This window comes from Rhinatrema bivittatum, chromosome 5 (genome assembly GCF_901001135.1).
Source record: "Rhinatrema bivittatum chromosome 5, aRhiBiv1.1, whole genome shotgun sequence".
Lineage (NCBI taxonomy): Eukaryota > Metazoa > Chordata > Amphibia > Gymnophiona > Rhinatrematidae > Rhinatrema > Rhinatrema bivittatum.
Window position 1 is genome coordinate 240249691 of NC_042619.1, and position 21356 is coordinate 240271046.

A 21356-nucleotide genomic window follows, 5' to 3' on the forward strand; every position below is an offset into this window, starting at 1 on the left:
ACATGGCTGTTCAAGAAAGCCTTTCCGGACTCTGACTGATGATCTCACCAAATACAGAAAGACGGTCTATCTCCCACTAAACTGATACGGACATACCAAACACTACACGTTCTTATTCTTGTTAAATTTCTATCGTCTTATTCTTCTTCTTTTCCCAGTTAGAACCATCCTTGTTTTATTGTAACTGATTTTTTCTGCGCACTGTTATAACTTGTTATAATTTGTAAATATATAAAATGTATACTCATGTTATATTTATACACGTTTATAATGTATTGATCACCCCTGTTTTATGTAAACCGACATGATACGAATCTCCGTGAATGCCGGTATAGAAAAACTCAAATAAATAAAATAAAATAAAATAAAATAAAAAATAATACGCCTGGGCTCTTGCATGGTAGTCTCTATAGACACTGGGGGTATTGTTTGCAAATAGTGTGTGCTGTCTACCCTATGGCACACTCTGCAAATCAAATGGCATGCGCTATTTGCAAATCATATGCATCACAGAGGGACAGCCCGCATAACTGGAAGGAGGCACAGCTGAGCTGTCCAGAGAGTGCTAGCTGGAAGGAGCTGTAGCAAAGTGGCCACACAGCCTGGAAGAAGCAAGAGGCAGCAGCCTGCATGGGCCAAAGGATGGAGGAAGCTTCTGTAGTTGGTGAATCAGCCCATGCAGACTACAGGAGGGCCTAGCTCACAGATTCAGAGGTACATTGAGGAAAACAGGAATAGCCCTGCAGTTGGGCTGGGGAGGGAGAAGGGAGAGGAAAAGGGGGTAGGTACAGAGAGGCTGGGGTTAGAGAGAGGACAGAGCAGGTGCAAAAGCATTTGGAACCCTTCAGGCCATCTACCTGCCTCTCCCAACTTACTGGCAGCAGCTCCAGCACAGTGCTCCCTTCCTTGGTGGCATTGGCCCTTGCACTGGCGGGATTTTGCCGCCCTTCCTAATTTCTGTGCTCCAGGCAACTGCCTAGTTTTCCTAATGGAATCACCAGCTTTGGCTGGGGAGGAATGATAATCAGGATGAGCACCAAGGGGGCGAGAGAAAGGTGCACATGTTTTGCAGGTTGCTGCTGGTAACAGCGTATAATAGTTTTTCTGTTGCTGAGTTCCTGCACACAATTGCCGCATAACTGTTTGAAAATCAATGAACTGATGTTTTCTTTTAGTGTGAGGCAGAGTAACTTGCCAGCAGAGCTCTGCACTTCACCCTTTTGATACATGGAGACATTTCCCCCCCAAGCCCAATTTGCATCATGATGTAGATTCCGATTACCTAAATTTAACTATTTTAAATTGTACCCAGTCAATAAAGCAAACTGTAATAATCTATAGTGAGTGTATATAATTTTAGTAGTGTTATCATGTAAAACATTCATTCCTATCCTACTCAAACCTATCACTGGCCTGTTGCTGCCTTTCTCCCCTTTCTTCTTTCACACTAGTCCCCTTTTTTTTTTATCTGGCTGAAAATATTTTTCTTCCCATAACAGATGACCCTGCCTTCACTCTCTGACCTGCAGCTCACGCCAGGTGAAAAGATCATGCTAGAAAATCTATAGGGATACAGGCTGCAATCACTCATCATCAGAAGAGTCTTTAGGGCCATTTACATTAACAATTGCAGATTTTACTCATTGCTCATTTGGAAGTAGGTAACTTTATTCCTCTAGGTAACTTTATGCTTCGTTTTTTTTTGCAGACAAGTTGAACTTTCTTTCAGGGTCATGGCTCAGACCTGTGTGCCTGTAGTGAACTTTGACTTGGGTCATGCACTTAGCCTTCAGTGTGTCTGCTCCCGAATGGACATCACACTGGCCCTTGGGAGAGAAATTGTGTAGTGCGGATGCTGCCCTCACTAACAGGGCCTGATCCTCAGACAGACCAGGTCCACAAGCAGATGTCCAGGGTGCTCAGGGCAGATGGTCTTGAACCCTGCACTGCTGGTCAGATAGTTCCCTCCCAGTGGAAGGACATACAGGCCTTTGTCTGTCCTCCAAATTCTGTACATGGTAAAAAAAAATAATGGTACCAACTGTCCAAAACATGAGTCTCTTTAAAAGAAATGTGTCAGGAACTGAGGATGAAAAAAAGTACTGATTTCTACCCACATCAGATGCTGTATCACATCAAACAATTAAACTCTTAACAGCATGACAGGCCGCCAGTGCCCTAAAGCAAATCAGCATACAAAGTAAAGCCAAATGCATAAAACAATGTTTAAAAGGAATATGAGACAGGACAACATTCGGTATTGCAGTCACATTTGGCATAAAAGACCTTGATAATCCCATTTACAGTTAAAACAAACAAAATCATGTAGATGCCCCCTCTTAAGCACTCTTTCTGAAAAAGAAGGAAGGGCGCCTGTCTGTCAGTTTTCTCTCCGGCTGCAATGCTCTGTAGTCTGGTGCATGGGGCACTGTGCTGGGAGATGAGACGCGCTGAGGTTTTATTGGCAATGAGGGGTATTGTGGTGAGATGCAGCCAGGTGATGTGGGTGAGTGGCCACATGAGTGCACCGCGCCCTCACAATTGACAGAGGTGAGCCATAGCAGGTTGAGTGGTTGATGGCTACACACAGTGGTATAACCCAGGAGAGTCCTCTGGTGGGAAAGAGGAAAGTGTTTAGGCATAATGAGATGTAGAGCTCCTAGCCAGGTACAAGCTGCTGTGGGACATTAGAGATGAAGCGGGTGCTAGCGGCAATAAGGAGGAGGCGGCAATGTCTCTCCCACGCTGCTGGAGTTCTTTCAGGGACTTTGGTCAGGCAGGATGGCAAGGACAGCAGGAAATGGAAGAGTGCAGCATGACAGGCAGATAAAACAAGATCTTTGGCTGGAGGCAGCTCAGAAAGAATGATAAGAGATTATGCAGGCTGTCTGAAACTGCATCCTGTCCAACTTGTTTATTCTGATTTTCCTAAGCAATGTTAGTGTTTCAAACTACCTTACTCAATGACTTTGTCACTATAGAAACACAGAAATATGACGGCAGAAAAAGACCCTATGGCCCATCCAGTCTTCCCATCCGTCCAATTAATTTAGCTTTATAAATCTCATCACTTCCTTAGAGATCCCCTGGATTTCTCCCATGCTTTCTTGAATTCAGATACCGTTTTTGTCTCCACCACTTTTCTCTCCACCACTGGGAGGGTATTCCGTGCATCCACCACCCTCTCTGTAAAGAAATATTTCCTAAGATTACTTCTGAGTCTACCCCCTTTCAACCTCATCTCATGACCCCTTGATCTGGAGCCTCCTTTCCATTGACATAAACTCACCTCCTATGCATGGAAACCTTTGAGATATTTGAAAGTTTCTATCATACCTCCCCTGTCTCACCTTTCCTCCAGGGTGTACATGTTTATATCTTTAAGTCTATCCCCCTATGCTTCAGAACATAGACCACTGACCATTTTAATAGCCACCCTCTGGACAGACTCCATCCTGTTTATATCCTTTTGAAGGTGCAGTCTCCAGAATTGTACACAGTATTCCAAGTGAGGCCTCACCAGTGACCTATACAGGGGGAATATCACCTCCCTTTTCCTGCTGACCATTCCTCTCCTTATGCAGCCAAGAATCATTCTGGCTTTTACCATTGCTTTATCTTCCTATTTGGCCACTTTAAGGTCATCAGATGCAATTATCCCCAGATTCCATTCTTCCTTTGTGCTTAGAAGAATTTCACATCCAATTCCATGCTATGTTCCCAGCAGGTAATCCCATGTGAGTGCCACTCGGAAGACTGGGTTCATCAACTCGGGTGAAAATGATGATTATAAAATAGGGAAGTACTATAATGATAATCCCTTGTGCAAACTAGAAAAAATTGCCACCTAACCCACACCATTAAAGAAACAGACAAGGATGGCGATATGGCCTGAGGGATTCTCCAGCCATTTTTGGGCTACCAAATCAACGATGATAAGGGAAGTTTGCCCACAATGGCCTGCACTAGCACAACCCACGGTTTTGGATTTTGTAACGATGCCAGTGTACTATGGCCCGAAGGTGAGACACTGTGTAGTACCAAGTTAAAGGGGGTTCTTTTTCAAAGCATTATCGCGTGCCTTATCGCACGCAATAAGGCCATATCGCATGCGAAAAGTGCCTTTTCACATGCGATACAATGCAAATTAGCTGGAGGGGAGGAGTCGGGGAGGAGTCAGCTGCGGCACTGCTGCCGGTGATAATGTGAGGAATATTATCGCCGGCAGTAGCGATAATATTCCTCACACGGTTTATGGCCCTCTGTGATGGCTTAATCTTACCACAGACACAGCTTTTCATGGAAGCTGTGAGGAGGCAATTTTTTTTAGCATGAGAAGTACTGCTGCAGAGATAAGGAACAAAAACTAAAGGAAAAAAAGGGAAAAAATCAAATTTTAAAAGTTTAAAGATAAAAATTATCTGGAGAGATAGAGTGCATATCTGTGCTTGTGCTCAGACAAAAAAATGACTGAGGAGGCTTGTGAAGCAATGCCTGTGTGGGAACTTCTGCACATGCTCAGTATAGCTCAAAGCTCTACTAGCTAGGAGAGACGAGTCCATTCGATGCTGCTGGATGATATCACCCACATGGAATAGCTAATTCAGCCTGCTTATCAACAAAAATAAATATTTTCAAACCTTTGTGTTTCTTGCTCTTTTATTATCCTTATCTTCCTCCTTTGTTTCTTTCATGTGTTTCCTTTATTCTATCTTTTTCCTTCTTTATTCATTTTCTATTTTTCTACATTTCCTCTCCCCTCTGATTTACCTGGGTAAATGACTTTGAAAATTGTCCTCATAAAGTAAACTTTTTCTGCCACAGTAATCAAACTGTGAAAGTAAGAATCACTGGCATAGAGTATGGTGTTTGGTCTTCAAAGTGGTGCCTTCGGATTAGTGAATTTTCATAATGAAGAGTTTTACCTACTGTGCTTTGTGGGATTCAAAGCCTGGCCTGCATTTCAGACCTAGGAAACTGGTGAGATGAGGTCTTCTCATTACGGAGTGACTGCATTCTTACCAGATTTCTCCAAGGTTGCGTGCCCATCCTGCAGTTCTGATTCAGTGAATGGGGGGTTTTGTCCTTTAGTTGTTCGTGGTGATGAAGTGGAATAAATATAACAATGTGATTACAGTGTCGTATCCCACTTTTTGTTCTGATATTTTTGATGTGAGAATAGATACATGTCTTTTTTTTTTTTAATTTATTCATGACGATGCAATGCTAACAGCATTTCACATAGGGTTTTTTTCCCTCAACTTTTTATTTTATCACACCAGAAAATCTAGCCAACCTCAATTTGCGAACCCATAATATGACATTCCAAGTTAAACCAAAAGCACATGGATCCACAGAAGAAAGTCTTTCCTCTACTTAAAGCTTGTGATTAAGTGATTTGAGGCGATTCTTTTTTTTAATTTGCTTTAATTTATTTACCCAGTTACGGTTTTGATATGTGCCTTAGAAAAACTGAACAAGCAGGTAAGAACAGTACCAAATTATTTGAGATGCAAGTCAGCAAAAGAGTGATTAGGGTTTAGATTATTACTTTGTACTTTTGAATTATTTGTGCTTTTTAAAGCTTATACTGAACCTGTTGCATTTATCTTTAGGGTCCAGTATACTCATCAGTTATCCATGCTGTACTTGTACTATGCATGCAGCCTATTTTACACATATGGCATTTGCTCGTGTATTTGGTGTTATCAGGGTATTTCAGCTCTCCACAAATTTGTTCAGGGCTAGAACTTCGAAAAAAAAAAAAATAAACCCAACCTGCTGGAATATTTTATTTTAGAAGAGGGTCTTTTAGGAGCTTGTCACCTGTTTGCTGGGCCAGTTAGTAAAAAGTGCAGGACTCAGGAGACAAGATATTCAGCCCTAAGAAAGGCAACTTGGGCTCCAGCCATATGGTAAAAACGTGCTGACTTCAGAGGACAAAATCCAACTTGAATGTGTTTACAGGATAATCACTGCTGAAAACCCCCTTTTTGGAAAATGAAGGGGGGTTTGTGTTTAGCTTGCAGCAGCCTTGTGCATATTGGCCCTGGCCTCCGTCCTTTATTCTGTGCATCTATCAGGTCCAAATGTTATTAGGCAAGGACAAAAAAAAAAGCTCAGGTAGCCTCTCCCTCCCCCCACAAGAGCAGCAGTTAGTAAAGCTAGGCTCCCGCTGGGAGTAACAAGGCACCCCGGGAAGGGAAATAACCTAGGTCAATGGTGGGGATGCAGGCATCTGCAGACGAGCACTTGCCCTCATTCTAGCCTCACGGTCATTGTTACTTTCCACTGACCAGCTGCCTGCGATCCCTGGACCAAAAACAAAATGGGTAACACAGCCTCCATTCAGCCAAGATTAAATGCCTGAAATGAGCCACACCTCCGAGCAATTGCTTCCTAGAAGAGGGCCAGCATTCAATAGCCATTGATCAGTGTTAGAAAGGAGGTGAAGGCCTGTGTGAATAAAGTTTCACACCGGCTCATATGCTAGCTCTGATTTTCTACTTCTGCTTCTTTATTTCCTTCATTCTGACTGCCCATTTTGCCCACGCCATAATCCTCCCTCCTCCCACAATATATGGAGAGTGAGCTCAAAATTCATTCATTCTCCTGCATTTTTCCTATCCGATTCTATTACTGTGAACATCATTATAGTTTTACAAGTTAACAAAGAAGCTGCAGGTCAGCAATCGTACCATGCACTTGTACTAAAAAACTGCACATGATGTTAATGGGTGGTGGCAGTGGTAGAATAAATGCATAGCGTGTTTACAAATGCATGGCAGAAGTGTATTTAGAAATGTTTGTGAGTCGTGTCCTGGCTTTCTGGTTGCGTGAATAATACCTGTTTTAAATCATCAAAAAATTCTGTTAAGCAATTCTTTCCCTGCATGGCTGCTTTTTGTGGCACCCTTCTTACCAAGAAACCAAAAATGGTCAGAGTAGTATAAGGAAAAGGCTTAATAACTGGATGCGGTAGCTTCCAAGACAGTGTGACTTATACTAATTAGAACATTTTTCCATTTGTATAAAGTATTTAAAGCGGGGCGGGGGAGCAGAAAAGGTTCCATCTCTGTGAGTTGCTACTTTTCTGATATATTGGAAGACAAAGTCTGCACAGGTATATTTGCTTTCTAAACTGAGAAGGAATTTGATGCTAAAAATAAAAAATTATGCAGGGTCATACATTTAGACTGCAAAAACCCCAGGCAAACAGTACATTATAGGAGGTGGAGTTCTTCACTGCACACAAGAAAAGCAGGATTTGGGGCTGGTCATACAGAGGCAGATGAGGCGATGGCAAAAGCCATGAGGATGCTTGGGTGCATAGAGAGAGAGAGAAGTAGCCAGCAGGAGAAAAAGAGGTGATGTTGCCTCTGTATAAGTCTTTGATAAGGCTTCATTTGGAGTACTGTGTGCACTTCTGGACATCACAGCTTCAGAAAGCATATAAAGCTTTGGTTCGAGGTCAGCGGTCTTCATCATAGAACATAAAGGAACAAAGATCTAAATATATATATATATATATATATATATATCTTGGAGGAAAGGAGAATTTTGATAGAGACATTTAAATAATTCCAAGGAATAAATACACTGCAGCTGGGCCTCTTTCAGTGCAGGCTCTGGAACAAGGGGTCATGGGAGGAGGGAGAGAGACAGTAGATTTAGGAAATATTTATATTCATTATATCATCAATGCACAGACAAATTACTACAAGAGAAATGAAGTTCTATGCGTACCAACTTTGGCCAAGGCGGCAGACATTTTCTACATTGTCTGGTAATCGGATACTGTCACTGCCCGTCCAAGAGTGGGGTAGGCAGACAGTCAGCTCCCTCGCCCTTATTCGCGTGCCTGCGTTGTTCCTGGCGCGGGCACAGAATAAGAACACAGGAGCAGGAGTCGGGCACAGGCACGAAGCTGCGACTTCCTGTTGCTACCGCAGCCTCCGCCTCCGGGTCCCACTCGCTCTTTGGCCACACCTTCCCTTGGAGCCCCCCACCCCCACCCCCGGCAGAAACACACACAGGCCGATGCAATGCCGTGTGCTGGTCGCAGCGCACGGCTTAACACGTGATTGGACGTTCGTCCATAACCCCCCCCCCCCCCGATGCAAAACGGGGGTAAGGTGGGTTGGGTACAGGGGAGAAAGACAAGGTGGCGGGAGGGGCAGAGAGAGAGAGGGAGTGTGTGGAGAGAAGAGGCTGGGGGCAGGGGAAGACATGGGTGGGGGGAAAGTACAGAGAAGGAGAGGGAGACATTGGCCTCCCCCACCCCTCACGCTGCTGCTCTTGGTGGATCCAGCTTCACCTTCAGCCAAGTCCCCGAAGAAGGCAAACAGGACAAGTTTTCAGCAGAGTTTAGAAAACCCATAAAGGTTATGAACCTCATTAAAAAGGACTTGAAATACCAATGTAATATCAGCGAGTCTGACTTATTTTAGTTAGTTTCATTCTTTTCTAATAGTTATAAAAATTAAATGAAATGCCGTAAATTAACAATGGACAAGTCAAACCTAAAAACGCAGCCCTCAGAAAAAGAGAGAATTGCATGCACTTTCAGATATTTACAAAGAAATGTAGTGAAAGGGTGGTTATACCTTGCAGGAAGCCAAAATATTCACCTGTGCTGCAAGCAGTATATTGAAGCAGCTTAAAAAAAAACCCAGTCACAAAGAAGAGCTCATTATTATTCATGTGGGTTAAAGGGCAGTTCCTTAGTCTAAATGAGTCCCTGGGGCAGAGGGTCAGGAAAAGGGTGGGTCAAGAATTTATTAGCACATGCACTCAGGCAGGGATGGTGGCCGCCTAGAGTGCCAGAACTTTGGGGGTGGCAGTGGCAAGAAGACTAAGCTGGCATTGATGGGGCCAGGCCAGCATTGCCCAAGACAAGAGAGGCAGCGGTGGACTTACCTGACAACAGAGAATTCATCAGCCCACACCTTCCCTCTCTACCAGAACCACCTAGTGCCTGTGCCTGTGGTCCTCCATTGCGCACAGATGGAGATGTGCAGCTTAGGAGCAGGTAATACATGCTGCTTGCGCACAACAAGGACGCAAGCAAACAGCAAGAGGAGTGCAGTGGGGAGATGGACAAACGTCTTCTTTGGAGGCCGGCTGCTGCGGTCTCCTGTTTCAGCGCCCTATAGAGAACTTGGGCTCCAACCCAGACTCTGGCTGGCCCAGCCCCAGGACAGACGGAGAGCTACTGTGCCTGGAGCACCCCGGATAGGAGGGAAGGAGAGGGGATACCAGGGGAAGTGAGCAAAGGATGTTTCTGTTATGGGAGAGGAGCAGAGGATATTGCTTAAGTAGCGGGGAGAGGACCAGTGCAACAGTATTCAACTCCTTAAGCAAAGTTTCAGCCATGTACCCCCACTCTCAACCTTACAATAGTAGCATCCTCTGCTCTCTTCACAACTCCCCTCCCCAAAGTGGCATCCTCCGCTCCCTTCATGACTCCCCACCCCACAGCAGCATCCTCTGCTCTCTTCATGTCTCCCCACCCCACAGGAGCATCCTCTGCTCTCTTCACGACTCCCCACCCCACAGCAGCATCCTCTGCTCTCTTCACGACTCCTCTCCCCACAGCAGCATCCTCTGCTCTCTTTACGACTCCTCTCCCCATAGTAGCATCCTCTGCTCTCTTCACGACTCCCCTCCCCAAAGTAGCATCCTCCGCTCTCTTCATGACCCCACCCCACAGCAGCATCCTCTGCTCTCTTCAGGCCTCCCCACCCCACAGCAGCATCCTCTGCTCTCTTCACGACTCCCCACCCCACAAGCAGCAATCCTCTGCTCTCTTCACGACTCCTCTCCCCACAGCAGCATCCTCTGCTCTCTTCACGACTCCTCTCCCCAATAGTGCATCCTCCTCTGCTCTCTTCAGCGACTCCCCTCCCAAAGTAAGCATCCTCCGCTCTCATTCATGGACTCCCACCCAACAGCAGCAATCCTCTTGCTCTCTTCATGTCTCCCCGCACCCCACAGGAGCAAATCCTCTGCTCGTCTTCACGACCTCCCCACCGCCACAGCAGCATCTCCTCTGCTCTCTTCAGCACTCCTCTCCCACATGCAGCATCCTCTGCTCTCTTCACGACTCATCTCGCCTATAGGACCCTGCTCTCTCCCCACAGCAGCATCCTCTGTCTCTCTTCACGACTCCTCTCCCTATAGTAGCATCCTCCGCTCTCTCAGGTCTCCCACCCCACAGCAGCATCCTCTGCTCTCTTCACATCTCCCCACCCCACAGCAGCATCCTCTGCTCTCTTCACGACTCCTCTCCCCATAGTAGCATCCTCCGCTCTCTTCACATCTCCCCACCCCACAGCAGCACCCTCTGCTCTCTTCACGTCTCCCCACCCCACAGGAGCATCCTCTGCTCTCTTCACAACTCTCCACCCCACAGCAGCATCCTCTGCTCTCTTCATGACTCCTCTCCCCACAGTAGCATCCTCTGCTCTCTTCAGGACTCCTCTCCCCATAGTAGCATCCTCTGCTCTCTTCACGTCTCCCCACCCCACAGGAGCATCCTCTGCTCTCTTCACATCTCCCCACCCCACAGCAGCATTCTCTGCTCTCTTCATGACTCTCCACCCCATAGCAGCATCCTCTGCTCTCTTAACATCTCCCCACCCCACAGGAGCATCCTCTGCTCTCTTCACATCTCCCCACCCCACAGCAGCATTCTCTGCTCTCTTCACGACTCTCCACCCCATAGCAGCATCCTCTGCTCTCTTAACATCTCCCCACCCCACAGGAGCATCCTCTGCTCTCTTCACATCTCCCCACCCCACAGCAGCATTCTCTGCTCTCTTCACGACTCTCCACCCCATAGCAGCATCCTCTGCTCTCTTCACGTCTCCCCACTCCACAGGAGCATCCTCTGCTCTCTTCATGACTCCCCACCCCACAGCAGCATCCTCTGCTCTCTTCATGACTCCTCTCCCCATAGTAGCATCCTCTGCTCTCTTCATGTCTCCCCACCCCACAGCAGCATCCTCTGCTCTCTTCATGACTCCCCACCCCACAGCAGCATCCTCTGCTCTCTTCATGATTCCTCTCCCCACAGCAGCATCCTCTGCTCTCTTCATGACTCCTCTCCCCATAGCAGCATCCTCTACTCTCTTCATGTCTCCCCACCCCACAGCAGCATCCTCCGCTCTCTTCACGACTCCCCACCCCTTAGCAGCATCCTCTGCTCTCTTCATGACTCCTCTCCCCATAGCAGCATCCTCTGCTCTCTTCATGTCTCCCCACCCCACAGCAGCATCCTCTGCTCTCTTCACTCCTCTCCTTTTTCTCTCCCTCTCCTTTTCATTCACAGGACAGCACACAGGGGTTTTTGACGTATTTTTATACTCTTTCATCTTGGCTGTGGCAGCCTGCAGTCTCTGCAGAGTTGAAAACCCTTTTTTGACAGGTCCAAAACACAGTCAGATCCAGATGCAGCTTGGTCCATATTGTAAGGCCCCAACACATGATAAGCTCGTGGGGACTTGGTTTACAGTAGCTTGCTACAAATAATATCTTTTATCTGTTTTTCTCACTTTTTCTTTGCTAAAACACTTCAGAACCTACCCATCCCATTGTAACCTGGTTGCTATTATTATCTTGAATGTCTTCTTTTCACAATTAGTTCATGATCCAACAGCCTTCTTTATCTGTTTTCTTGAGATAGCAACTATATAATGTATAGAGTGTCCTATTGGATCTCAACTAAAAGAATTATACCATAGTTGTAGGGGGAACAATAGTGGTTTGGTTTGATGTAACTCCCCTGTGTGGGAGGCTACAATGGTGGAGTCCAGATTCTATAAAAACTAGTGCCATCATTGTACAGTGTGGATTGTTAGTTAGCCCTTACAAGAGGCAGGAGTGCCTGTTCCTACTCCTGATTTTGTTGTGTTATCTCTTGGAAAAGGATCCTTAGGCCTCATGGAAGGAGATCTTGAACTGGAGGAATAGGGTGCCTTTTCCCCCAACTTTTGTGATGCCAAGTTTTGTCCCTTCTGAGTTTGCATAAAGGAAGTTTTAGCTACCCTTCCGTCTTCACTGTTTGGTTTTATTTTTACCATCTCCCTGAGTTCCCAGGATCCAGGGACTCAGTGTTTAACATCATGTAGGAATTGTGAGTCTCTAAGTGAAAGAGATCCATGGATCCTTAGGAGGTCACTGAATGAAGCTCCATACATTTCTGGAAGGAGGAGATTTTGGACTTAAAAGAGTATGAATATAAGAACATAAGGCTTGCCATACTGGGTCTGATAAAGGGTCCATCAAGCCCAGTATCCTCTTTCCAACCTTGGCCAAGCCAGGTCACAAGTACCTGGCAGGATCCCAAGGGGTAGATAGATTCCAAGCTGCTTATCCCAAGAATAAGCAGTGGATTTCTGCACCTCTACCTTAATAATTGTTAATGGATTTTTCCTCCAGGAACTTGTCCAAACCTTTTTTAAACACAGCTATACTAATAGCTTTCACCACATCCTCTGGCAATGAATTCCAGAGCTTAATTATGCATTGACTAAAAAAATATTTTCTCTTATTAGTTTTAAATTTATTACCCAGTAACTTTATTGTGTGTCCCCTGGTCTTTATACTTTTCAAAAGAATAAACAACTGATTAACATTTACTTGTTTCATTCCATTCATTATTTTATAGACCTCTGTCATATCTCCCCTCAGCCATCTCTTTTCCAAGCTGAAGAGTCCTAATCTCTTTAGCCTTTCTTCATAGGAGAATTGTTCTATCCCCCTTATCATCTTGGTCGCCCTTCTCTGTGCCATTTCTAATTCTGCTTAGCTTTCCTGAGATGTGGTGACCAGAACTGAATACAATACTCAAGATGAGGTTGCACCATGGAGCGATACAGAAGCATTATGATATTCTCTGTTTTATTCTCCATTCCTTTCCCAATAATCCCTAACATTCTATTTGCTCTCTTGGCTGCTGCTGCACATTGAGCTGAAGATTTCAACGTATTTTCAATGATGACACCTAGATCCTTTTCCTGAGTGGTGATTCCCTAATGTGGAACCTTGCATTTTGTAGCTATTATTTGGGTTACTCTTCCCTAACTGCATTACTTTGCACTTGTCTACATTAAATTTTATTTGCCATCTGCATGCCCAGTCTCCCAGTTTTGCAAGGTCCTCTTGCAATTTCTCACAATCCTCTTGTGATTTGACAGTTTTATAGCAGCTATCAGGTGTTAACCACTTGTATATCATCTGGGTATTGAGAAAGAAGTAGGGAAATATCCTCCAGGTACCAGCAAAGAAAATGGATAAGAAGTAGGAAGTAAATACTAAACATCTGGATTAAGGTATGAGACAAGGGACTTTAATGTATTTCATTTTAATTGAACTAAATTCCCATGAATCCTCAAATTTGGGAGTGAGTTTATAAATTGTTTTTACAATTGAAAAGTATCAGGAATAAAAGAACAAATTAACTCAAATAAGAGAACAAATCAGCTTAAATTACAAAGTCACCAATTTCTTGAAGAGCCAAACATGTAAATGGATTGCATGAGGATTTGTAAACAGTTATTTTAACTATTCCATCATTAATTGTCAGTAAAGTTAAGTTGGAACTCACAGTCTGCTTCCAGCATGATTATTACTGCTGTATTCAAAGGAATCTCTTAACAACACCCAGGGCCTTGGAGAGAAATCTCTCCCCCCCCCCTCCCCCGACAGGGAATTTGGGAACTCAGACAGGGACTTTTGGAAAGTTTGAATATCTTCAGCTTTTGGAATAGACGATGGCCCATGGACTCCTCTGTTGTTACGATTCCTCCTGTAGCTGTGCCACAGGAGGCCTCTCACCTTTTCTCTGGAGGCCGCACCGAAGTCAGGGCCTTCCCTGGACAGCCTATCCTGGTTTTGCTCCATGGCCTGGGAGGCTTTCGTTGCCATCTGGGCCTGCCTGAGGCCTGCTCTGCTTCCTCCTGGACTCTCTGGTTTGGGCCTCGCCCTTTCTTCCTAAGGGGCCGGCCCGCAGATCTTCACTTTAGTTATAGGGCCAGCCGGATGTGGCCCTGCTTCCTGCACTATAAAAGGACTTTGCTTTCAGTTCTGCTTTGCCTTGCATTGGAGTTACATGCTCCTGGATGTCTTGCCTTCCAGTGCTCCGTCAGGCCTTTGTTCTTCGTTGGAGCTCCTTGTCTCGTCTTGATGTCCGTCACCTGTTCCTGATGTCTGAGATCCAGTCCTGATGTTCCTTGCCTGTTCCTGATGTCCTGTGCCCCAGGTTCCTCATTGCCTCCTTTCTGTCATGCCATGTTGTGGTCTGTGACCAGCCCATGGCTGTGTAGGGCGCTCATGGTCAAGGCCTTCTTCACCTGCACAAGTACAAGCCTCAGGAAGACTTCCGCTTCAGTCCTGAGTTGTCTTAGAATCCTTGCTTGCTTCCGTCCTGGTCTTCGGAATTCCTTGCACTGCGTCCATCCATGCCCAAGACTCTGAATTAACCTGTGCCATTCCAGCGTGGTCCGCGACCCAGCCTAGGAGGGGCTGTGTAGGGCGCACCTTGGTATAGGCTTCTACTGAATCTTCGCCATGTTCCAGCTTCAGTTATTCCACACCTCGTCTAGAGTCTGCTTCGCATGCAAGCGTGGTCCGCGACCAGCCCATGGGTAGTGGCTGTGTAGGGCACGCTGTACTGCAATCTCAACCCAGTCCTTGTTCCTGCTTCTGAATACCTTGCCTGCAGTACCTCTTTCCTGAGTCTTCGTCTGTGCACCCAAGTACCTTATTCCTGAGTCTACGTCTAGAGTCTCTGTTTCAGAGCCTCCGTCTGCCCTCATCCTCAGTCCGGCCTGCTGCTTCTTGCCGATACCTTGTGGCAGGTCCGAAAGGGCTCGAACGGTCAGAGGACTGTTCAATAACCAACACCACTGTGTTGGCTCCAGAAGCATGCAGGTCCGCAGAGGGTCAGACCGTCCGTCTCCACCCATGCTGGGACATGCCTCACCAACCCTCGGTGCTGCCTTGGAGTTCTCTGGGGTCATGCCGAGGCCCAAGGGCACACAATCCCCTCAAGATGGGATCGCTCTCCTAGCGCTCCCCTTCCGTAACAGAATGCAAGGCCTTCTTGAACAGGAAGGCCTTCCGTAACATCTGTGAGGACCTCAGCCCAAGGATTACACATACATAGAAATACAGTCCCATATAGTCTGCCCAGTTTCATTCCTGGTGTAGTACCAGAGACCCCCAGCTGATATCCGGCTTTCCCCTCACTTATTTCCAATGAGGGATCATCTGTTTATTCTAGGCCTTTATGAATTCTGTTACTGTTTTTTGCTTCCAGGAGGCCGTTCCATAATATTACTCCCTGAGCCTACACACTTTGAGCCTTTAATCATGCTCTCTCGTTTTACAAATTTCTTTCCACTTAAAAATATTTCTTACATCTTATTTCATATAAGAATGGTATCTTTTTATGGTCCCTGCACTTACAATGCTATATGTTCTGGTAATAATAAATGCCATTAGTAATTGTATGGAAGGCTGAACACTAGCACTGCATGTATTTTTCCAGTCTAATCCCTGAGTTGTGTAAGAGTGCCAGTATTCACCCAGGGAAGAACTGCCTGCTGCTTTACAAAAACCATTGAGTTGCTTTGTGCCCAGACACTGTAGTTTCTCAAAAAGAAAACAAATGGCAAGAACCAAATCTGGCACAGCTTTTGCAATAAGCACCACTGGAAATGATGGCTGTGCCATAAGCTTCAGTCCACGCTAATTTCTATAAAACAGGGGTGGCCAGCTCCAGTCCTCAAGAGCCACCAACAGGCCTGGTTTTCAGGAGATCCATACAGAATATGCATAAAATTATATTTGCACAAAATAGAGGCAGTGCATGCAAATCTCTCTCATGCATATTAATTGTGGATATCCTGAAAACCTGGCCTGTTTGTGGCTCTCGAGGACTGGATTTGGCCACCCCTGCTACAAAACATGGGTTTCTTTCACGTTTCTGCTAGCTTGAAGAACTGTAAATTGACCCATTTTATTTTACACACAATTAACCGCATATGCAAAATACCTCTAGAATTTTTTTCTCACTGTGGCTTCATAAAAACATAGAACATAACAACAAATAAAAAACTGTAGAACCCATCCAGTCTGCTTTGCAATCCTTCCTCTCTCTGATCCTCTATGCTTATCTCACATTTTCTTGAATTCCAACACTGTCCCCGTCTCCACCACTTCCACTGGGAGGTCGTTCCATTGATCCAGCATCCTCTTTTTAAATAAATATTTACATAGAATTCCCCAATACTACCCTTTTTTAAGCTTATCCAATAATGCCTAGACAGAGGCGTACCTAGAGTATTTGGCACCTGGGGTGGATACTTCTTTGGCACCCCCCCCCCCCCCAATATAATTTTAAAATTTCCTAAACATTGATAAAATATTTCAAAACAGCAGACATCTAATAACACCCAATAATTAAAACTAATAAAATCTCCCACTCTCCATATCTGTCATCCTAAGATTGTTGTAGACTGGGGGCACGCATGCAAACATACACACACACAATATGCTCCCTCTCTCTCATACACACACATACATGCTTGCTGAGAGACAGAGGGAGCATGTGTGTAGTGGGGGGAAAATGTATGTGCGTCTTATGGAGCGAATATAAAAAAAAAAAGCAAACAAAAATCTAACAAACCCCCCCCCCCTGCTGACTCCCCCAAGACCTGCCGACTTAGTTTACCGCAACCCCCCACCCTCCTGACCCCCCCAAGACCTGCCGACTTAATTTACCGCAACCCCCCACCCTCCTGACCCCCCCAAGACCTGCCGACTTAATTTACCGCAACCCCCCACCCTCCTGACCCCCCCCCCAAGACCTGCCAAACGTCCCTGGGGGTCCAGGAGCGGTCCGGGAACGATCTCCTGGGCGTGGGCCGTCGGCTGCCAGTAATCAAAATGGCGCCGACGGCCCTTTGCCCTCACTATGTCACTGGGACCGACCGCTGCTATTGGTCGGTCTCAGTGACATAGTGAGGGCAAAGGGCCGTCGGCGCCATTTTGATTACTGGCAGCCGATGGCCCACGCCCAGGAGATCGTTCCCGGACTGCTCCTGGACCCCCGCTGGACCACCAGGGACGTTTGGCAGGTCTTGGGGGGGTCAGGAGGGTGGGGGGTTACGGTAAAATTAAGTCGGCAGGTCTTTGGGGGGGGAGTCAGGAGGGTGGGGTTGTTAATTTAAAGTGTGGGATGGGGTTTTTTTGGGGGGGGGGGGAGGGGTTCCCAGAGAAAAAAGTTTTCTGATCTGGGGAGTGGACCGAAATGGCCCTCCCCAGACCCGAAAACAAAATGGGGAGAAAAAAAAAAGCTATGCACTCCCCTAATTTGCTCCATAAGACTCCCAGACGCAGAGCCGGTTTAGCACAATTTTATTTTATTTTTTTTTAATTTTCCCCCTCTGAATCCTAGGTGTGTCTTATGGTCAGGTGCGTCTTATGGAGCGAAAAATACGGTACTTCCTGCCCGCCCTGCCCCGGAAGACAAATGTTGCCGGAGCTGCACGGGCAGGAATGAGGAGGCGCGTCAGCCGCGTGCAGAAGAGGAGCAGCGGGGCGGGAAGACTAGGGCCGCTGCAGAGCCCATCCTGTGGCAACCCGTAAAGAAGAGGCCCAGAGGTGAGAGAGAGGTGTGTGCAAGTATGAGATGAGTTGAGAGATTGTGTGTGAGAGTGAATTGCGAGACTGTGTGTGTTTGCAGAGACAGCATGTGAGAGCCTCTGTGTGTGTGAAAGAGACAGCATGTGACAGTGAGAGCCTGTGCTTGAGCAAGGCAGCATGTGGTGGGGGTGTGAGAGAGCCTGTGTGTGAGACTCAGACAGCCTGTGCCAGTGAGAGACTGTGTGTATGAATGATTGCATGACAGAAAGAGCATGTGACAGTGAGAGCCTGTGTGTGTATGTGTGTGTGTGAGAGAAATGCATGTGAGAATGAGAACCTGACTGTGTGTTTGAGGGAAGAAGACAGGTGGAGAGAAAAGAAACAGAAAAAAAGGCAATATAAAAGGAAATGGCAAAAAAATAAAGGGAAGCAGATGTAAAAAAAAATAAATTACTTTTTACTGATTGGTACATGTAATCTTTGGGAATGTGCAAGAGTAGCACTTTCTCTATGGCGGATCTCACAATGTACGAGATCAACATGGAGGAAGTGGAAACCCAGGGGGCCTGCACAGAGGAGGCAGCAGAATGGGCTTCAGTGCCAATAGCAGCAATCAGCGCCTCCCCAATAGCCACGTGGCAGCAGTGGCAGTAATTAGATTAATTGTTTGACTCAGCTGGAGGTGACAAAGTATGAAGTGGGATGTGAAATCAGCTTGATCTGGTGGAGAATTAGGATTGCTGTTACACATGAACTGTATTTGGAAAACATTAAATTAAAGGGAGCCAGGATAATCAATTGAAGCCTGCAGCTGAGGACTGATTCATTATGACTCATGTAGAAATTAGTGCATTTTCCAGATTAGTCGGCATAACACAATTCTCAACATTCAGCATTATTTCTGCTGCATAGAGTTTTATCTGAGAGGCTCTGAGGTTGTGAGGGAGCCAGTAAGAGTGAGAGCATGAGTGTGTATGAGAAAATCCAGGGGAGTAAGAGTGTGTGTGAGTGGGGGGGGGGGGGGGGGAGAGTGTCTTACACCCTGAGAGTGTATCAGTGTCTGTGAGAGCGAGAGGTTATGGTGGGTATAAGAGCATGAATGTGTATGTATGTGACAGTGTATGTATGAGAGAGAATGGACATGTGAGAGTATGTGTGAGAGAGAGAGGATAACCTCCTAATCCTCGACAATATCAGGGTGACTGGAAATCAAGAACTCCCATGTATGGACAGCAGGGGCTTTTTAAAATCCTTATTAGTTTTAATTATTGTGTGTTATTTGATATATGTGCTGTTTTGAAATATTTTATTGGTGTTTGGGAAATTATAAAAATGTATATGATTTTAATTAATAGAAATTCTATTTATCAGTAATTTTAAAATATTCTTTTATTAGTATGGTTTTACTATTATAACTGATGCTTTATGTTTCTTAATTTTATTGTTTTATGAGGAATGGTGGTTCTGTTTATAAATGTCATAATAAATAAGTATGCACTAAAATCCAACCCCATCCATAACCCTGCCCCCATATGACCAAAGCCCCACCCTCGTCCCGCCCTTGTCCCGCCCTCGCGGGGCGAGGGCGGGGCGAGGGATCACCGCAACATGAGGAACTGTATTACGGGGTCACGGCATTAGAAAGGTTGAGAACCACTGATCTACAGCAAGGTAATAAACCTTTACCAGACTTCGCCATCGAGTTTAAGACTTTGGCTTCCGAGTTGAACTGGGACTCGAGATGCCTGAAGACCCTTTTCTTTGAAGGCCTGAACTCCCGACTGAAAGATGAATTGGCGGCTCGAGAAATGCCTGAGACCTTGGAGGACCTGATGACGTTATCCACAAGAATTGACCAACGACTTTGGGATAAGGTTCAAGAGCTAAAAGGTTCCAAGAGGCCAAGCCATGGAGAAATCCGAGTCAAGACTTTATCTAAGCCTATTCAGTCTAAAGCGGTTGCTGGCAAAGAAGAAACTATGCAACTGGGCCGTAGTCACCTGACTTCTAAGGAGAGAAGAACGTGGAGAAGATTAGGCCTCTGCATGTATTGTGGTCAAGCAGGCCATGCAGTACAAACATGCCCTATCTGTCTGGGAAATGGGCAGACTTAAGTCCTGTGGGAGGACTCTTCTTAGGTCTAACTGCTCCTTCTCCTCCACACTCTCTGCCAGTCTCCTTGATAAACGGACCACTTGAATTCCAGAGTCTTGCCCTAGTGGACTCCGGGGCAGGAGGGAATTTTATACTGAGACATCTAGTGGAATATCTGCGAATCCCCACTAAAACTATGAAGCCTCCGCTTCTGTTAGCCTCTATCCATGGGGAGCCCTTACCGGGTGAAGTAACCTTACAAACGGAACCAGTCAGTTTAAGAACTGGAGCTCTTCATACGGAATCCATTTCCTTCTTTGTGCTCGAAAAGGCTATGCACCCCTTAGTACTTGGGTTACCATGGCTACAAAAGCTCATGCCTCAATTCAACTGGGCTACACTGGAGCTTTCACGTTGGGGCCCAGATTGTCATGGCAAATGCCTGAAGGAAGTTTCACCACTACCTCTGTATGCCTACAATTCCGTTGATGCCTGGGTTACCACCTCAATACGCATCGTTTCAAGATGTGTTCTCTAAAGAAGCCGCTGATATACTTCCTCCACATAGATCTTATGACTGTGGATCAATTTGAAACCGAATACCGAACCACCCAAGGGAAGAGTATACCCCCTCTCGGTGGTGGAAAATAAAGCGATGTCAGAATACATCCAAGAGAATCTACAAAAAGGTTTCATAAGGCCATCCAAGTCTCCTGTAGGAGCAGGGTTTTTCTTTGTGGGGAAGAAGGTCGGAACCCTACGTCCATGGTGGTCTAAATGAGATCACGGCCAAAGACTGCTATCCCTTACCACTCATCTCTGAGCTGTTTGACTGCCTACAAGGGGCTAAGATCTTCTCCAAGCTGGATCTTAAAGGAGCGTATAACCTTGTCCGCATTCATTCAGAGGACGAATGGAAGATAGCTTTTAACACCAGGGACGGACACTTTGAGTATTTGGTGATGCCCATCGGCTTATGCAACGCCCCAGCTGTCTTCCAAAACATGATGAACGACATCCTGCGCAACCTACTCTACCAATGTGTCGTTGTCTATTTGGACGATATCCTGATCTTCTCGCAAGATCTGAATACCCACATTACGGATGTCAAGAGAGTGTTACAGAGACTGCAGGAGAAACGCCTATACGCTAAGCTGTCAAAATGCGAATTCCACAAGGAGTCTGTACCATTCCTAGGGTACATCGTGTCTAACAAGGGGTTCCAAATGGACCCACAAAAGCTGGACAGCATTCATAAATGGTCCCAACCTACTGGTCTAAAGACTCTCAGAAGGTTTCTGGGATTCACAAATTACTATAGAACCTTCATTAAAAATTACTCCTCACTAACTGTGCCTTTAACATCTCGGACAAAGAAAGGTGCTAATGTTGCCAATTGGTCTATAGAGGCTGTCACTGCTTTTCAAAGGCTGAAGGACGCTTTCTCCAACAAGCCATGTCTCCATCACCCAGATCCTACACGCCCCTTTATTGTCGAGGTGGATGCCTCTGATGTTGGTGTAGGGGCTGTATTAAGTGAAACCAGTGACTTCAAGATCCTGCTGCCATGTTCCATCTTCTCCAGATGATTCTCAATGGCTGAGAGGAAC